The sequence below is a fragment of the Siphateles boraxobius genome, unplaced genomic scaffold (genome assembly GCF_051911475.1).
Source record: "Siphateles boraxobius isolate OS27281-9 unplaced genomic scaffold, OSU_SipBor_1 252, whole genome shotgun sequence".
Lineage (NCBI taxonomy): Eukaryota > Metazoa > Chordata > Actinopteri > Cypriniformes > Leuciscidae > Siphateles > Siphateles boraxobius.
The window spans coordinates 67976-75000 of NW_027508868.1; the positions used below are offsets into that span (position 1 = coordinate 67976).

Consider the following 7025-nt stretch of genomic DNA (forward strand, 5'->3'; position numbering starts at 1 on the left):
TTACTAAAGCACGGCACTGAGACTGAAGCAGGACAGCCGGGCTGGCTTTCAGCTGAAATTACAATTAGCTTGGAATGATTATTATTTCATTTTCTGCTAAGATTTTCTTTATTACAAAATAATTACTGCAGAAATGTGCCATCATTCAGATTTGAATGTGCTTTTATCAGTTTTGAAAGCAGTGTGTTAGCATAAAAAGAGCAGGAGAGACTGAGGAAGACGAGTGTTTCTTCAGTTGATGCGGTTTCTTATTAGAATCTTCCAGACGCTCTTCTCAACATGAACGTTTCATTTCTGACTTTCATTTGTGTTCGGTTGTGTTCTATAGGCTGCTAATGATAATCGTTAGTCAGCTAATGACTGTCCCTCAATGATTAAACAGAACGACACATGAAGTGTGAAGGTCACAAATGTGGACTTCATCTAAATAACCAGTAAATGACAGTTTTATGTCATAATGCTGTTCAGATTTAGTTTATCACGTTCATGAACTCAAGTGTTTCTTTATGAAGTGCGGATGGTCAAATGCGCATCATGTCCTGGTTTAGTCACAGATTGAGCTTGTGTGTGTGTGTGTGTGTGGGTGTGTGTGTTTCTTCGGTTGGAGAAAATCACAGTCTGTCATCATAGAGAGCGAGTGATAATTACAGCATCTGTGTGTTATTGTAAACCTGCTGATCTGATGAGCTTCATCTGCTATAAATCACAGCGTTTCCACAAGACTGAGGCGTGAATTATGAAATATGACTCATAAATCCTTTTCTCTGGACTTCTGCCCTCTGCTGGATTGCATCTGAACGCGTTCAACTTTACTGGAGATTGAAGATGAACTGATCTGGGGTCTGTACATCTCTCTCTCTCCGCTCGTGTGTTTGATGCTCATATTCACATAAATACGCCAATAACACTAATGGAGGATCTTGATTTTAGCTCACACTAGTGTTTAATAATCACCCAAAGCTTCAGAATGATTTAATAATGTAGATTCAGCTCTTTCTGTTCCACAATGTCTTCAGTAAAACATATTTTCAGCAGTTCAGTTTTCTGGAAGGCTGTTTATCTCGATTCGCTCCGATTATATAATAAAATCCATTTGATTTAGTTCCTCATTTGTCCTCAGTTTCAGATTAATTCAAGGACAGGTATTGATCAACAATACTCAATACAGTTACAGTTACAGTCGAGAACGGGGATAGTTGTCATGATTTATGCTTTCTATATTTCTTGGGGTCGGTTTATTTGTCATACTCAGATTATGTATAAACTCTTATAGTCTAGACGACAAGCAGCATTCAGTTCATGAAGGCGTAACGCACACAAAATGAAAAAATAGTTGAAAGAAAACGAGTTGTGTAAAAATACCATAAAGAAAACGGGTGAAAAGACTTTTCTCTGATGAACAGCTCAATCCTTATATCTTTATGTAGTGACTCTTGTCTGAATGCAAGAATATGATTTCAGAACATAATTCACAAGACGCAAGACGGTTAGAATAGAAAACAACATGTTTGAAACTGCTAGAGAAAACAAGTAGCCTATTGAAGCTTGATTTCTATGTGGTTACTGAGATGTACTAGCCCCGGTGTCACGTGTTAACGCGTTAGTGCGGAATCATGTTCTTACTCGAACTTTCCTTTGCGCTTTTAGCTCGTATAATCTAGTCTAAACACACGAGGATCTGCTGTGAAACGCGTTGCATCTGCGCGAACAAATGAGTCTCGCGTCGTAATGTCATCATCGCTGTGGAAACGCGCGCGCCGGGATGATGACGCGCGATCAGGTGGAGCGACCAGACGTGCGGCTCAGATCCAGACCAGCAACATCTGATCCCCGATCATCTGAAGTAAAGAACCGGAACCGGGCGATCTCTGCGCCGTCGGTGTCGCTCGCTGTTCGCATGAGGATCACTGGATTCAAGGCAAACCAGGAACCTTTTCCAGGATCTATAAGAAGGTAGACACTCTTTCCTAGAAATTAGCTTTAACATTTGAAATAAAGCTGAGACGCTTTATGAACTTGGTGACAAAATGTCTGCGTTGATTTGTTTGGATTGATTAGACTATAAATTGATGTTCGATACTTTTTTGCACTTGAGCGGATGTCAGTTGACATTCATTTGATATTCCTTCGTGTGTTATTGCGTTTTATAATGCAGAATACAAGATATTACATGCGTTTCCATTGAGATTCTGAAAATGTCGGTCGATTAATCTCGTTATTTAATATTTCAAAGTTGCGTGAAAATTGAGAGGATTTGTCCTTCTTTTCTGAACGACATAACTGGTGTAGCTATTATTTCAAAATAAATATAATATCTGTTATTTGTTACCAGGCACAGTGTACATAATAATGAATACAGGCTACTTATAATAAAATATAACCTATCTTGTTTATTGTTGACGGTCTTTGTTCGGCTTCGGCTCAAGCTTCGATCTCTGTTTATATTTTCGTATTTTTTTGTTTATTGAAAGAATGCGTTATCGGATCTCATATGAATGAACGTATTTATTAGGCAATGTCATTGAAGTTTAAGTGAATAATTAAAACGCGAAAACACGTAGAGCTTGTGTTTTATCGGTCATGCTAACGTCAACAGGTTTGTGTGTGTGAGGGTTTGGGTTAGATGCAGGCGAGTAAAATCATTTACATTGACTGTGAAAAGTCCTCAGTAATAAAGGTGTGTGTGTGTGTGTGTGTGTGTGTGTGTGTGTGTGTGTGTGTGCGTGCGTGTGTGCAACAGTTAGTCGAACCTCGCGCTCTGTCTTTGCGCTGCCGTCCAGTTTCTTATGAGCAACAACCGACACGCAAGCCTCACAACTAACACACTTCAGGAGAGTGTGTGTGCTACACGACTGTCACGCAGATCCACGCGTCAGGGGTCGTTGCGAGATCAGGACACACACGCGTTTGTGTGACACTGAGCGCCAATCACAAACACACACCTTGTGTCATGAGTCTCTCTTTCTCTCACACACACACACACACACACACACACACACACACACACACACACACACACACACACACACACACACACACACACACACACACACACACACACTCATTGCTTGAGTGACCAGATTTTAAAGTATACTTGAAATCCAATACACTTCATTCTATATTTTCTTCTATTTATTTATTTAATTATTCATGCTCCTGCTCTTATTCATCAGTGCACATTATTTGAAATAAAATGGCAGAATTTTCCTTTCCAGCTGATTTTCTCTCAGCTTTTTCCTCTATTGCTGTGATATTTTCATGGCCGCCACACACAGCTGATATCAGATTAAAATTATGAGATCTGTTGCCTTCCTCTTGTTTACAAACAGTGTGAAAAAATCGATTTAGTAGCTGCTATATTTGACCTAATCATCTTTTTAATTGATGGCCATTTCAGAAGTAGCAGATATTGTACCTAAATAACTTTATGCGAGTAATATTTATATAGTGAATAATCTGTTGATTCTGGCAGCAGATGTGTCATTTGATGAAGTCTTAAAACATTAATGACAGTGGTTTGCACAAGAAATAAAAATATTAAAATTGTTGACCTCACTTATTGACTAATCGTTCCTGGATCAACAACTCTGTCCCAGCCCGCTGAACGTGATTTTAACAAGTACAACACGTTTCTGGATCAACATTCCAATCAACCAATCAGATGTGCGGGCCACGTTTAGAGTAAGTCTAGAATTAACCCGGGTCAGCTGCGTCTACATCAGTGTTTTCACCATCATTCCCTCTGATTTATAGGACTGCATTTTAGGATAGAAACATTGTTCCAGGATGAACAAAATATGTCCTGACGTTGTGCTGGCCTTTTCTCCTGTATTGTGTCGTATATCCGAGTGAAACACACACAAACAAGAACAAATGTGGGCGGGGCTTGATTGTGTCTGTGGGGAATTGATTGGATGGTTGAATGGTTTTGGTTTGCTATTGGCTGATCTCATGTGAGTGACAGGTTATAGCCCCGCCATGGTCATCAGAGAAGTGGGAAGTTTTTCTGATTGAATATTACCAGGAACAGAGACGAACAGAATGTCAGAGACGAGTTTGAACATGATCATGTGACACGCTTTAACATTGAGCATATAAATATAATAATGTGGCTTTACACTGTGTGTAATGAAGGCTTTACTCACATTTACAGACTGAACCAGTGAATCAGCGCAGATAATCACACACAATCATTTATTCCCTGGTTTTGGTGCTCAGAATGTGAAGTATGTAGTTTACACCAGCAGTTCTGTACTGGTTCTACTTTTAACAACAAGTGACGACAAACAGCAGAACTGTAAAAAAGTAAACAAACTTCAGATCAAACACTGACATATTATTATGAGCTTGAATCAGATAATAACCCAATATCTGACCCCAGATGTTCAGCCGTCGGTGTTTCTCTCGTCTCGATGTTTGTTGATGTTTCTGAGGATGAGAACGTTACTGTATACAGTAAGAGAATACGCTTTGCGTGACTTCACTTTATATACCTGTGTTTACAGCATACAGAATTAGTCACAATCATAATTGAAACACTCAATGTTTGCAAATGGTTATATATTTGTTTTCAAATATTTGTAATGCACATGATTGGTAGTTGATAGCAGTGATTCAGTGTTTGAAGCGTCGGTGATGAATGTGATGATGATGATGTGATGAAGATGATGTGATGATGATGATGATGATGATGATGAAGATGAAGATGAAGATGAAGATGATGATGATGTGATGATGATGATGATGATGATGATGATGATGATGAAAATGATGATGATGTGATGATGATGTGATGATGATGATGATGATGATGATGATGAAAATGATGATGATGTGATGATGATGTGATGATGATGATGATGATGATGATGATGATGATGTGATGATGATGATGATGATGTGATGTGATGTGATGATGATGATGTGATGATGATGATGTGATGAATGTGATGATGATGATGTGATGAATGTGATGATGATGTGATGATGATATGATGATGATGATGATGATGATGATGATGATGATGATGATGTGAGGAATGTGATGAATGTGATGATGTGAATGTGATGTGATGAATGTGATGATGTGAATGTGATGATGTGATGAATGTGATGATGAGATGAATGTGATGATGTGATGAACGTGATGATGTGATGAATGTGATGATGTGATGAATGTGATGGTGTGATGAATGTGATGATGGGATGATGTGATGAATGTGATGATGTGATGAATGTGATGATGTGTTGAATGTGATGGTGTGATGAATGTGATGATGGGATGAATGTGATGATGTGTTGAATGTGATGGTGTGATGAATGTGATGATGGGATGATGGGATGATGTGATGAATGTGATGATGTGATGAATGTGATGATGTGTTGAATGTGATGGTGTGATGAATGTGATGATGGGATGAATGTGATGATGTGTTGAATGTGATGGTGTGATGAATGTGATGATGGGATGATGTGATGAATGTGATGATGTGATGAATGTGATGATGTGTTGAATGTGATGGTGTGATGAATGTGATGATGGGATGATGGGATGATGTGATGAATGTGATGATGAGATGAATGTGATGATGTGATGGTGGGATGAATGTGATGATGTGATGATGTGATGAATGTGATGATGTGATGAACGTGATGATGTGATGAATGTGATGATGTGATGAATGTGATGGTGTGATGAATGTGATGATGTGATGAATGTGATGATGAGATGAATGTGATGATGTGATGGTGGGATGAATGTGATGATGTGATGATGTGATGAATGTGATGATGTGATGAACGTGATGATGTGATGAATGTGATGATGTGATGAATGTGATGGTGTGATGAATGTGATGATGGGATGATGGGATGATGTAATGAATGTGATGATGTGATGAACGTGATGATGTGATGAATGTGATGATGTGTTGAATGTGATGGTGTGATGAATGTGATGAATGTGATGATGGGATGATGGGATGATGTGATGAATGTGATGATGTGATGAATGTGATGGTGTGATGAATGTGATGAATGTGTTGAATGTGATGATGTGATGAATGTGATGATGGGATGATGTGATGAATGTGATGATGTGATGAATGTGATGATGGGATGATGGGATGATGTGATGAATGTGATGATGGGATGATGGGATGATGTGATGAATGTGATGAATGTGTTGAATGTGATGATGTGATGAATGTGATGATGTGAATGTGATGATGTGATGATGTGAATGTGATGATGTGATGAATGTGATGAATGTGATGGTGTGAATGTGATGATGTGATGATGAGATGAATGTGATGATGTGATGAATGTGATGAATGTGATGATTGTGATGAATGTGTTGAATGTGTTGAATGTGATGAATGTGATGATGTGATGAATGTGATGATGTGAATGTGATGGTGTGAATGTGATGATGTGATGATGTGATGATGTGATGATGTGATGAATGTGATGAATGTGTTGAATGTGTTGAATGTGATGATGTGATGAATGTGATGATGTGAATGTGATGGTGTGATGAATGTGATGATGTGAATGTGATGATGTGAATGTGATGGTGTGATGAATGTGATGATGATGATGAATGTGATGATGATGTGATGAATGTGATGGTGTGATGAATGTGATGAATGTGATGAATGTGATGATGTGATGAATGTGATGATGTGATGATGTGATGGTGTGATGCATGTGATGAATGTGATGATGTGATAAATGTGATGAATGTGATGAATGTGATGAATGTGATGATGTGATGAATGTGATGAATGTGATGAATGTGATGATGTGATGATGTGATGATGTGATGAATGTGATGAATGTGATGAATGTGTTGAATGTGATGATGTGATGAATGTGATGATGTGAATGTGATGATGTGATGAATGTGTTGAATGTGATGGTGTGATGAATGTGATGATGATGATGATGAATGTGATGATGATGTGATGAATGTGATGGTGTGATGAATGTAATGAATGTGATAAATGTGATGATGTGATGAATGT

General features: G+C 38.4%; 1 protein-coding gene across 1 annotated transcript in view; it reads left to right on the top strand.

Annotated features, from left to right (window-relative positions):
- Positions 1-1602: 1602 nt before the first annotated feature.
- Positions 1603-7025, top strand: part of crfa4 (cytokine receptor family, class I receptor 4) — a 39759-nt gene continuing 34336 nt past the window's right edge. The window contains exon 1 of the mRNA XM_077243932.1: positions 1603-1953. The gene's annotated coding sequence lies outside the window, so the exon portion shown is untranslated. The remainder of the gene's footprint in view (positions 1954-7025) is intronic.